The 13,492-nt window shown below is 48.3% G+C and overlaps 1 pseudogene; it reads right to left on the reverse strand.

Annotated features, from left to right (window-relative positions):
* Positions 1–13,492, reverse strand: part of LOC117513685 — a 729,285-nt pseudogene that overhangs the window by 346,712 nt on the left and 369,081 nt on the right.

A 13,492-nucleotide genomic window follows, 5' to 3' on the forward strand; every position in this document is an offset into this window, starting at 1 on the left:
AAATTTCAGACCCCTCCATGATTTCTAAGTGGGAGAACCTGCAAAACTGCAGGGTGTTCAAATACTTATTTACTTGGGCTTCAAGATGGCGCCTGTGTTTGTTTGGGCTGCATCTTGCCTGCTAATGTGCCGACTTTCTGTCATGTTTCTCATCGTCTGTGCCGTGATATCAGTTGTGACGGACTGCGACTGTTGATGCTGTAAGGAGTTATGATCGAGGCTCTCTTTTTCAAATCAAAGAGTCAATGGAATGCCTTTTTAATGACTGGGACAGATACAAACAAACTTTCCCACCCCCGTTTGTGTGCTCGCCCTCCTCCCAGGAATACCTGTTGTTATTGCATCATCTAGGTAATTCCAAAAAGGGGTCCAAGAGGAAATCCTCAAAGCCTCGAGGTTGCAGAGCGGGCATCCAGTTTCGGGTAAAATGTGAGGCAAGGTCTGTGGCTCGCTCATACCGAAGCTACAGGTGGCTGTGCCCCGTTTCTCTTTAGCAGGACATGGCTGGCGGTGCTGCTCTGCTAACGCTCTCCGTGATCCCTCCATGCGGCAGTGGTTGGCCCTTGCATCGCTGTATCCCTGATGGACGTCCCGCCTGGATCCCTGGCTCATCTCGGCCGTCTTTGTGTACATCCTGGGAACGTCGTGGGCTGTGCCAGTATAGCTGGATGTCACATGACCGTGGGAGATGCCTGCAGCCAATCCCGCTGCTTCCGGCTGGCTCGACCGAGGCGTCATCGCTGAGTCGGATTGGATTATTGAATGCATGCTCCATCACAAATAAAGCATTCTCTATTAATGAACTTTTTGTCAGGAGGAACCTGGATTTCCTTTTCCTCACTGAAACGTGGCAGAGGGAGAACGAGTTCATACATTTAAATGAGCTCTGTCCGGCTGGCTGTTTAGTTGTGGGAAAGCCCCGCCCCTCTCACCGTGGTGGGGGCCTGGCTGCTGTGTACCAGGACAGGTTCACATGCAGACATACGAACACAGATCACGCCGCCTCTTTTGAGGTACTTATGATGGAAGTTGGTTCCTCAGATACTTTTTATTGTATTTTGATTTATCGCCCCCCAGGCCCTGCTGGGACCTTTGTAAAGGATTTTACAGACCTTTTAACATCCATAATTCGATTGGAAAGGGTTTTAATTATGGGGGATTTCAATTTGCACATTGACAATGACAACATCAAGTCATGCTGTAGAACTTTTATCAGTGACTGCGACATTTAATTTTAAACAGCATGTGTCAGGCTCCACCCATAGTAAAGGCCATACTTTGGATCTGGTCTTCACATTGGGTCTGCATGTTACTGATGTGTGCGTAGAGGATGTTCTGCTGAGCGACCACTCCTGTGTTCTCTTTGACTTGAGGGTGCCATCTCAGCCAAGGCCTGTGCTCTCCAAGGTAGAAAGCTGGATTATCACAGGGGCAACATCCACACATTTTTGTGATAAGTTTGATCCTCTTCTTTTTAGTGAATGCACTGAAATTGATGGCCTTGTGGACAGCTATAACGGTCACTGTGCAACCATCTTGGATCAAGTTGCACCACTTAAATCTAAGAATGCATCTCGTGAAAAGTTCTGCCCCTGGATTAATGATGCGATCATGAATCTAAGGAGATCTTGTCGTCAAATTGAACGCTGTGGAAATCTACAAAATTGGAGGTCCACAGGCTGCATTTGAGAGACGTATTAGCCTCCCTAAATAAGATGTTAGAAGAGGCCAGGGAAAACTACTTCAATCTGCTGATTTCCTCTAATAGAGGAAATCCCAAGGCGCTCTTTGAAACTATTAGCTCTATTGTGGCACCTGCTACTTATGTCACTCCTGTTCACTATAAAACTACTAGTGATGAGTTTCTGACTTTCTTTATTGATAAGGTCAGGGCTATAAAAGATAGACTGCCACAGTCAGTGCCACCTTGTCAAGGCCCCCAGCATATGGGACCACCCCCTCAATGCTGGGCATCATTTGCTCCTGTTACACAGGAGGACATTTTATCCATTATCAGCAAAATGAAACCATCTTCTAGTACACTAGATGTTCTTCCTTTTAGACTTTTCATGAATGTATTTGATTCTATTGGGCCATGTGTTGCCAAAATGTTTAATATGTCCCTGTCGACTGGTGTGTTCCCCAGTTCTTTTAAGCATGCTGTTGTGGAGCCACAGCTTAAGAAAGCTGGACTGGACCCTACAGATCTGAAGCACTTTAGGCCAATATCAAAAACCCCCTTCCTGGCTAAAGTCCTGGAAAAATTGGTCTGTGCCCAACTAACTTTCTTTTTGCAGACTAACAACATTTATGACACTTTTCAATCTGGGTACCGTGAGTTTCACTCCACTGAAACGGCTCTGTTGAAAGTGTCGAGTGACATTATGATGGCCGCTGACACTGGCAAATGCACTGTCTTGGTTTTGTTGGATTTGTCATCTGCATTTGACACAGTTGACCATGGCATCCTGATCAGGAGACTACAGGATCTGGTGGGGATGTCGGGTCCTGTATTAGAGTGGTTTAGCTCCTACCTGGTTGGTAGAACTTTTAGTGTGTCTGTTGATAATGTGATGTCTGAGTCTGCTGACCTTTTGTGGGGTGTGCCGCAGGGCTCGGTTCTGGGACCTATTTTATTTCTTTTGTATATCATCCCTCTCGGCAAGTTGATCCAGCAGTTTTGTGACGTATCCTATCATCTCTATGCTGATGACCTGCAGCTGTACTGCTCCTTTAAAACAACTGAGACCCAGAAACTCAATTCTTTAACCAATTGTCTCACCAAAGTTAAGGAATGGCTCAGTGAAAACAGCTTGCAGCTGAACTCTGATAAGACTGAAACATTGATTGTTGCTCCGGAGAGTGCCGTGCCTGCTATTAGGCTGCACCTTGGTGAACTGAATAGTTCAGTTAAGGGCAGCCTGCGCAATCTTGGCATTATCTTGGATAAAGGGATGTCTCTGGAACATCATACGAAACAGTTAGTTAGGAATTGTTTTTTCCAGATCCGGAATATCTCTAAACTTCGAAAAATGGTGTCTTTTGAAGAGTTAGAGATGACTGTACATGCTTTTATATCTTCGCGACTAGATTACTGTAACAGCCTGTTCACATGTCTTAATAAGAAAGAACTGGCTCGTTTGCAGATTGTGCAAAACTCCGCTGCACGGCTTCTGACCTGCACCCACAGGAGAGCCCATATTAGCCCAACACTCAAGTCACTGCATTGGCTCCCTGTCTCGTTTAGGACAAATTATAAAATCCTGGTGCTTACATTTAGAGCTCTGCATGGGCAGGCTCCGGAATACATCAAGGAACTGATCCAACCGTATGTGTCCACCAGGGGCCTGAGGTCCTCCAACCTGAACCTGCTGATGGTTCCCCGTACCTGTATTAAAACTCGAGGGGACAGATCTTTTAAAGCCATGGCGCTGCGCCTGCTCCCTTCGCTCAATAGACTCTGTCGATGTTTTTAAAAAGCAACTTAAGACTCACCTTTTTAAAATTGCATTTTAGCTTGATTTTCTTTTAAAGGTTTGTATGTGTTATTTTGTATTTATTGATTTTATCATGTGAAGCACTTTGTGACCCTGGTCTGTGAAAAGTGCTATATAAATAAAGTTTACGTACTTACTTACTTATTTTCCTCACTGTATATACGAGGTCTGTCCATAAAGTATCGTACCTTTTTATTTTTTTTTTAAACTATATGGATTAGATTCATATGTTTTCACGTCAGACAAGCTTGAACCCTTGTGCGCATGCATGAGTTTTTCCACGCCTGTTGGTGACGTCATTCGCCTGTGAGCCCGCCTTGTGGAAGGAGTGGTCCCGCCCCGTTGTCGGATTTTCATTGTCTGGAAATAGCGGAATGATTTGGGGGGTTTTTTCCATCAGAATTTTTTCAGAAGCTGTTAGAGACTGGCACCTGGAAACTATTCGAAAAATTTATCTGGCTTTCGTTGAAAATTTTACGGGCTTCACAGAGAATAAGGTCTGTTAGTACAGCTTTATAGACCCCTTTAAGGACGCTCAGCGCACCGCAAAACTCACGCATGCGCACAAGGGTTCAAACATGTCTGACGTACAAAACATATGAATCAAATCCATATAGTTTAAAAAAAAAATAAAAAGGTACGATACTTATGGACAGACCTTGTATATATATATATATATATATATATATATATATATGAGGTCTGTCCATAAAGTATAGGTCCTTTTTATTTTTTTCAAAAACTATATGGATTTCATTCATATGTTTGTACGTCAGACATGCTTGAACCCTCGTGCGCATGCGTGAGTTTTTCCATGCCTGTCGGTGATGTCATTCGCCTGTGAGCACGCCTTGGGAAGGACTGGTCCCGCCCCCTTGTCGGAATTCCTTTGTCTGAGAAGTTGTTGAGAGACTGGCGCTTTGTCTGATCAAAATTTTTTCAAAACCTGTGAGGCACATCGAAGTGGACACGGTTCGAAAAATTCAGCTGGTTTTCGGTGAAAATTTTAACGGCTGATGTGAGATTTTGAAGTGATTCTGTTGCTTTAAGGACTTCCCACAGAGCGGGACGTCGCGCAGTGCTCTCAGGCGCCGTCGTCAGCCTGTTTCAAGCTGAAAACCTCCACATTTAAGCCTCTGTTGACCTGGGACATCGTGAGAGAACAGAGAAGTTTCAGAAGAAGTCAGTTTCAGCATTTTATCCGGATATTCCACTGTTAAAGGAGATTTTTTTAATGAAAGACGTACGGGCGGATTAGCACGTCGGCTTGCAACCGCCGCGATGCGCCGCCACAGGAATAACACCTCCGTGTTGATAACCATTTGTAAAATCCAGGCGGCTTTTGATGGCTTTCAGTGGAGTGAGTATCTGAGAAATTGTTTAACAGTTGGGCATGTTCCAACTTGTCCTTAAGGTGTTTTTCCTGTTGCGCCGCGCTGCGTCAGCTGCAAGCCGACGTGCGAATCTGCCCGCACGTCTTTCATTAAAAAAATCTCCTTTAACAGTGGAATATCCGGATAAAATGCTGAAACTGACTTCTTCTGAAACTTCTCTGTTCTCTCACGACGTCCCGGGTCAACAGAGGCTTGAGGGGGCTGGACCACACCTCCCACAAGGCGTGCTCACAGGCGAATGACGTCACCGACAGGCGTGGAAAAACTCACGCATGCGCACGAGGGTTCAAGCATGTCTGACGTAAAAACATATGAATGAAATCCATATAGTTTTTTAAAAAAATAAAAAGGACCTATACTTTATGGACAGACCTCGTATATATAATATATATATATATATATATATATATATATATATATATATATATATATATACACACACACACACACACACACACACATATACATAGCATTATGTTATATTTAAAAGATGCAGTCAGCACAGGGTCTGTACATACAATAGAACAGGGGTGGGCAACTGTGCCATGAAGAGCCGAGACACTGCAGGTTTTCCTTGCTTCTAATTATCTCAGCAGGTGATTTCATTGACAATCAGGTGTTTATGTTCAATGGAGAAGCTCATCAACAACCCAACTGCTGAGGTGATTGGTTGCAAGGAAAACCTGCAGTGTCTCAGCCCTCTTTGCCCACCCCTGCGATAGAACAAATATTTCAGTTATTCTTGAATATGTATTTAGATTGAGGTCATCCTTGTATTTTTATTCTCGTATCGTTTTCCAAATAGCACCTCCCGAACTTTTCACTGTCACTGTAAAAGGTAATTAACGCAAAAATATTAATGAAAGTGTTGCAATCTAATTCATGAGTGGGGAGCAATGTCACTTCAGGCACCCCTTTTCCTTTTTGGTGAATATGTTTTCTGCAACAACTCAGGTTGAATGTAACACTGTGCAATTCTTTCTTAGAAGAGCATTAGCATCTGTTTTTCCAGCAAGTTAGCATGAATGATGGACAATGCCAGTTTGCAGTTATTACCTTTTCAAGTTACTGATTAAGAAATACATCTACCACACACAGATCAGAGGTACACAGACAACATGAACAAATGTGTTCTGGAATTCAGTGCTGCAGCCTGTCATGTCTGTTGTTATGGTCTCAGTGAAATGATCTCTTGTTGGATATTACAGAAAAATAGTTTGTCATCCTTTGATTTGTTTGAAATGTTGCAAAAAGCATGGGTTTGCTTGGTTGCCAGGTTTTTCAGTTGTTCCTGTGTTCGCTATCATGTCCTGGTCATGTCCTTTCTCCCCGTGGACACCGGGTGTCTTGGATATGAGTCCTTGTGTGAAACCTTGTCAGCTGTCCATATGTTACGCATATGGACAGGCAACCAATAATTTAACGCTGTAATCTATTTTCATCTCTTGATTTATTGCAGAATTTAACGTGAATAATTATTGCTAGAAATCTCAGACAAAAAAGAACTTTCACTTTAATTCTTTATAGTTACTGGGCTAATGCTTTAATCTTTTCTATTTATCTATTTCTCTTTTATGGTTACTGGCCAACAAATACTTTAATGCTTTAATCTATTCTCCATCTATGTATCTATTACAAAATTCAGCTTTAATCATTATTCCTCAAAATCTTAGACAAAAAGAACTTTCAATTTAATGAACCACTGGACAGCTGCAGGAAAAATACATGACATGCAGATGACAAAACGGCAAAAAAACATGCATGCAGTGGCAAAGTTCTTCACCTGATATCCACTCAAAGTTTTGAACACACACAAAACTTTCTGATGGACTTGGTGGACATCAGCTGACAAGGTCGTCATTTTGCAGATGGGAAAATTACTTTTGTTGGGCAAAAACGAGCATGAATGTATAGAATCAGCCCCTCATTGCCATCTCTCGCTACCTCAGCAGAGCTGCCAGCATCGGCAAAGACACATCCCACCCCAGCAACCACCTGTTTGACCTACTACCCTCCGGCTGACGGTATAGCTCAATCAAAACTAGGACAAACAGACTCAGCGACAGCTTTCTCCCCAGAGCGATCACTGCTCTGAACAAAAACAAATCCCTCTAATCCGCACCTTCAAGTTTCTTGTGCAATACCTGTAAACCATGTGCAATATTCCCGTGCAATATGATTCCACAGTTGTATATAATTCTCGTTTTACATTACTTAGTCCACATTTCATTTTATTTTATTTTATCTTATGTTTATATTAGTTGTACATATACTCTGAATAATTTACCGTTAAATTTCACTATCTTTGATTTGGCTAAAAATTACTCGCACCATGGAAAGCATCTTTTTGGAGTTGCACTCAAATCTCGTTGTAATGCAAATTACAATGACAATAACGGTGATTCTGATTCTGATTCTAATAAGTTTCCTTGATCCATCACAATGTGACTGGGGCTTAAAACACTCATAGGTAATTAACAACTGTTTTTGATTATTTGTGCTGCTGTCTTGGGCAGGACACTCTTGGAAAAGGTACTTTTAATCTCAATGAGTATTTTATTCCTAGTTAAATAAAGATTAAAAACAAAATGCTAACTTCCTGGCATATCAATTTGGCATTTTTCAATACAGTAGCTCGCCACATTTGAGACATGTATCTTGATGTTTTGCAAAAGGCTAGTGATAACTAGTGATCACCAAATGAGGCTTCGTGGTCTCTTTTCAAAAACTGGGGGAAAAAATGAAAATGAGACATCTACTGGGTTCAGAAAAAACAAAAACAACAACAACAACAAAAAAACAAGAAATGTTTCAGAAAGCCTCATTTGGCCATCACTGGTGATTACAGGTGTGAGAATTACAGTCTGATGTTGCTCTTTTTGGAGCAGTGCTCATCCAACTTTGTTATGTGTCTGCAGAAAAACTGGCTCATTCGATTTTTTTATTGGGAACATTCAATATCTGATGTGACGTTCCCTCATGCAGAATACCTTCCACTCCCCTTTGTGTTTTTCTTGCACTTGCACAATGACACAGTTATTCTGTCACAGCAGCAGGTCTCTTTTCAAACTCAGGACCACAGGGTGATAATGGCCTGATCATCATCATTATCTCACAGCTGGTTTTCAGCATGCACCTTCTGTGCAGGATAACTGTCATTTTCTACATTCATAATGTTCTTCCTCTGTCTTCCTTTGCACTCATGTGTTTTCCTCAGTCCTTTAATATTTCAGGGGCTGAACTGAGAAGCACTCAGATACTAAAGGTGTTGGGAAAGTGTAGTGACACGGACCCACAACAGGGGGCGCAAATGAACGGACAATAGAGGGAGTTAAATTTGAACACTTTACTGTTGTGAATGTCACAACCACACACAGCAGATTATAGAATAAATACAAGTCAATGGATAAAGGTGTCGTGTGGGCAGGCTCGACGATAGGAGACGTCCGTCTGGAGATGAACCGGAACCACACGATTTCCACCGCCACCGAACCCGAAGAATACTGGAGCCGCCAGGTCCCGAATTCCCCAGGTGGCCACCGTCTCAGCGTGTCGGATCTGGTACTGCTGGCGAAGAGCACACACAGTCAAGTGTGGGTGTGTGTACACCCCGTAACAACAACGGTGGGAATTCCACCTCCACCTCTAACACACACTCGTGCAGCGTCTGAGTACCACTTATCTGGTGGGACGTAGAACGAAACAGTCGCGGCCCACGCCGGTCCTCTGGGTAGACAGCTGCAACAAAGTAGCTCTTGAAATCAATTAGTACAATACGCAGGCAGAGAAAGTTACCTCCAAGAAGTACGATATCTCGGCGACGCGGTGGAGGTGTCATCCTGCTTTTATCCGGGGTGAAGTGCAGATGATCGGTGACAGCTGTCATAGTTGATGAGTGACAACTGTCACCTCGGCTGTTCCTGTAAGGCGGCAGCGCCCCCTCGTGCCTGAAGCCCGCACTTCAGGCAGGGCGCCCTCTGGTGGTGGGCCAGCAGTACCTCCTCTTCTGGTGGCCCACACAACAGGACCCCCCCTCAACGGGCGCCTCCTGGCGCCCGACCAGGCTTGTCCGGGTGGCGACGGTAGAAATTGGCCAGGAGGGCCGGGTCCAGGATGAAGCTCCTCTTCACCCAGGAGCGTTCTTCGGGTTCATACCCCTCCCAGTCCACCAAATATTGGAAACCCCGGCCCATTCGATGGACATCCAGGAGCCAGCGTACTGTCCAAGCTGGCTCCCCGTCGATGATATGGGCAGGAGGCGGCGCCGGACCGGGTGCACAGAGGGGTGAGGTGTGATATGGTTTCAACCTTGACACGTGAAAGACTGGATTGATCCGCAGTGAGGCCGGGAGTTGGAGCCTCACTGGGGCGGGACTGAGGACCTTGAGGATCCGGAAGGCCCTATGTATCGGTCCTTTAGTTTGGGGGAAGCCACCTGGAGAGGTATGTCCCGTGTGGATAGCCATACCTCCTGCCCGGGCTGATATGCGGGAGCCGGGGACCGTCGACGGTCTGCATGGGACTTTGCCCTCGTCCGGGACCTCAACAAGGCCGAACGGGCGGTGCGCCACACCCGACGGCATCTCCGCAGGTGGGCCTGGACAGAGGGTACACCGACCTCTCCCTCCACCACAGGAAACAAAGGGGGCTGGTACCCCAGACACACCTCGAACGGGGAGAGGCCGGTGGCAGAGGACACTTGGCTGTTATGCGCATACTCGATCCAGGCCAGGTGTTCACTCCAAGCCGTCGGGTGTGCGGATGTAGTACATCGCAGGGCCTGCTCCAGCTCTTGATTAGCCCGTTCAGCCTGTCCGTTGGTCTGAGGGTGATACCCAGATGAGAGGCTCACGGTGGCCCCCAGCTCCCGGCAGAAACTCTTCCAAACCTGCGAGGAAAACTGGGGACCACGATCTGAGACGATGTCTGTTGGTATCCCATGCAGAAGTACGACATGGTGGACCAGGAGATCCGCTGTCTCCTGGGCCGACGGGAGCTTCGGGAGGGCCACGAAGTGGGCCGCCTTGGAGAACCGGTCCACTATCGTGAGGATGGTGGTGTGCCCCCGGGACGGCAGGAGGCCCGTGACAAAATCCAGACCGATGTGGGACCAGGGGCGATGAGGCACAGGAAGCGGCTGAAGGAGTCCCTGTGCCTTTTGGTGGTCCGCCTTGCCCCTGGCGCAGGTGGTGCAGGCCTGGATGTAAGCCCGGATGTCAGCCTCCAGGGACGCCCACCAGAAGCACTGCCGGACCACTGCCACGGTCCTACGCACCCCTGGGTGGCAGGAGAGCTTGGACCCGTGACAGAAGTCCAGGACGGCAGCCCTGGCTTCTGGTGGGACGTATAGTCTATTCTTCGGCCCTGTTCCGGGATCCGGGCTCCATGCCAGGGCCTCCCGGACGGTCTTCTCCATGTCCCAGGTAAGGGTGGCCACAATAGTGGACTCCGGTACGATGGGTTCCGGTGGATCCGACAGCTCGGTCTTGACTTCGTGTTCATGCACCCGGGACAAGGCATCCGACCTCTGGTTTTTGGTCCCAGGGCGGTCGGTGATCCGGAAGTCAAAACGGCCGAAGAACAGTGACCAGCGGGCTTGCCTGGGGTTCAGTCGCCTGCCGGTCCTGATATACTCCAGATTCCGGTGGTCAGTAAAAACCGTGAAAGGCACTGACGCTCCCTCCAGCAGGTGTCTCCACTCCTCAAGAGCCTCTTTCACTGCTAGGAGTTCTCGATTGCCCACGTCATAGTTCCGCTCTGCTGGGGTCAACCTGCGGGAGAAATAGGCACACGGGTGAAGAACCTTATCGGTCTCTCCGCTCTGGGATAGCACGGCTCCTATCCCTGAGTCAGAGGCGTCCACTTCAACCACAAACTGGCGACTGGGATCGGGCTGCACCAAGACGGGTGCAGTCGAGAAGCGCTGTTTGAACTCCCTGAACGCGGCATCGCACCGATCCGACCAGGTGAAGGGAACTTTTGGTGAGGTCAGGGCTGTCAGGGGGCTAACTACCTGACTATACCCCTTAATGAACCTCCTGTAAAAATTGGCGAAGCGGAGGAACTGTTGCAGCTTCCTACGGCTCGTAGGTTGGGGCCAGTCTCTCACTGCCGCGACCTTCGCCGGATCCGGGGCGACGGAGTTGGAGGAGATGATAAACCCCAGGAAGGACAAAGAGGTGCAGTGAAACTCACACTTCTCGCCCTTCACAAACAGCCGGTTCTCCAACAACCGCTGCAGGACCTGACGTACATGCCGTACATGAGTCTCAGGGTCCAGAGAAAAAATGAGTATATCGTCCAGATACACGAAGACGAATCGGTGCAGGAAGTCCCGCAAGACGTCATTTACCAAGCTTGGAACGTCGCGGGGCGTTAGTGAGGCCGAACGGCATGACCAGGTACTCAAAATGACCTAACGGGGTGTTGAATGCCGTCTTCCACTCGTTTCCCTTCCGGACCCGAACTAGGTGATATGCGTTCCTAAGATCCAGCTTTGTGATATTTTGGCTCCAGCAGGGGGGTGAACACCGAATCCAACAAAGGCAACGGGTACGGTTGCGAACCGTGATCTCGTTCAGCCCCCGATAATCAATGCATGGACGAAGACCGCCATCTTTCTTGCCCACAAAAAAGAAACCTGCTCCCATCGGGAGGTGGAGTTCCGGATCAGCCCGGCAGCTAAGGAGTCCCGGATGTAGGTCTCCATCAATTCGCGCTCAGGTCGTGAGAGGTTGTACAGCCTGCTGGACGGGAACTCCACGCCTGGAATCAAATCGATGGCGCAATCGTACGGACAGTGCGGGGGAAGGGTGAGTGCCCGATCCTTGCTGAAAACGTCAGCAAGATCGTGGTACTCAACCGGTACCGCCGACAGATTGGGAGGGACTTTGACCTGCTCCTTAGCCTGGGAACCGGGGGGGACCGAGGATCCTAAACACACCCGATGGCAGGTCTCGCTCCACTGTACCACCACCCCAGACGGCCAATCAATCCGGAGATTGTGTTTTAGCATCCACGGGAAGCCCAAAATCACGCGGGAGGTAGAAGGAGTCACAAAAAAACTCGATCTCCTCCCAATGATTCCCAGACACCACCAGAGTTACAGGTGGTGTCTTATGCATGATTAAAGGGAGAAGGGTGCCATCTAGTGCCCGCACCTGCAATGGCAAAGGAAGCGCCACCAGAGGGGCCCTGCCTCCCTTGCCCATCTGCTGTCTAGCAGATTTCCTTCGGACCCCGTGTCCACCAGTGCTGGGGCTTGAAGGGTTAAATCCCCGCTCAGGATTGTGACTGGGAGTCGTGTGGCGATATGTGTGTGTCCCACGTGAATGTTATGACCCCCCCTTAGCCCAGTCTCTAAGGGCGGGTGTTGTCGTTTTGGCCGTTTGGGGCAGTTTTTCTGTATGTGCTCTTTTGAGCTGCAGAGAAAACACTCCCCGTGGACCAGCCTCCTCATTCTGTCAGCTGTTCTCATTTTGGCCCTGTGCGTTTCCCTAGCAACGTCAGCAGGGGGAGCTGTTGCCCCACAGAGCGCTGCGGCTGTGGAGCGTGGGGAGGGCGGAACCTTTTTGAACCCGGAGGGAGAGGGACGGCGCGTGCCCGGCCACGTCCTTCGCCTCGCTCCCCGACGGCGTTCCTCCAATCGATTGTCTAACCGTATAACGAGATCGATAAGCCCATCTAATCCAGCGGTTCTTCCTTAGCTACCAGGTGCTCCTTCAGGACCGACGACAGCCGTTTTACGAAGGCAGCGCGGAGCGCAACGTTATTCCAGCCGGACCTCGCAGCCGCGATGCGGAAGGTCGACTGCATATTCGGCTGCGCGCCGGCGCCCCTGTCGCATTGACAGCAGCACTGTTGAAGCGGTCTCTCCTCTGTTAGGGTGATCAAACACTGTTCTGAACTCCCTCACAAACCCAGTATACGTATGAAGGAGCTGTGAATTTTGCTCCCAAAGCGCCGTAGCCCAAGCGCGTGCCTCTCCTCGAAGCAGATTAATTACATAAGCTACTTTACTAGCATCAGACGCGTACATGACGGGACGTTGTGCAAAGACGAGCGAACACTGCATGAGAAAGTCCGCGCACGTCTCCACACAACCTCCGTACGGCTCTGGGGGGCTTATGTATGCTTCAGGGGATGGTGGGAGGGGTTGTTGAACGACCACTGGAACATTCATATCTTGCACAGGGTCGGCAGGAGGAGGAGCTGCAGCAGCGCCCTGAGCGCTCGCTGCCACCTGTGCGGAGAGAGCCTCCACCCTGCGGTTCAGGAGGATGTTTTGCTCAGTCATCTGATCCAACCGAGCCGTAAAGGCAGTGAGGATGTGCTGCAACTCACCAATCACGCCTCCTGCAGACGCCTGTGCACCCTGCTCTCCCATTGGTCATTCAATTGCTGGGTGACGCCCCTCGGAGTCCATGACGCTGGCCGAGATATCCTGTTGGGAAAGTGTAGTGACACGGACCCACAACAGGGGGCGCAAATGAACGGACAATAGAGGGAGTAAAATTTGAACACTTTACTGTTGTGAATGTCACAACCACACACAGCAGATTATAGAATAAATACAAGTCAATGGATAAAGGTGTCGTGTGG

The sequence above is a fragment of the Thalassophryne amazonica genome, chromosome 1 (assembly GCF_902500255.1).
Source record: "Thalassophryne amazonica chromosome 1, fThaAma1.1, whole genome shotgun sequence".
Classification (NCBI taxonomy): Eukaryota; Metazoa; Chordata; class Actinopteri; order Batrachoidiformes; family Batrachoididae; genus Thalassophryne; species Thalassophryne amazonica.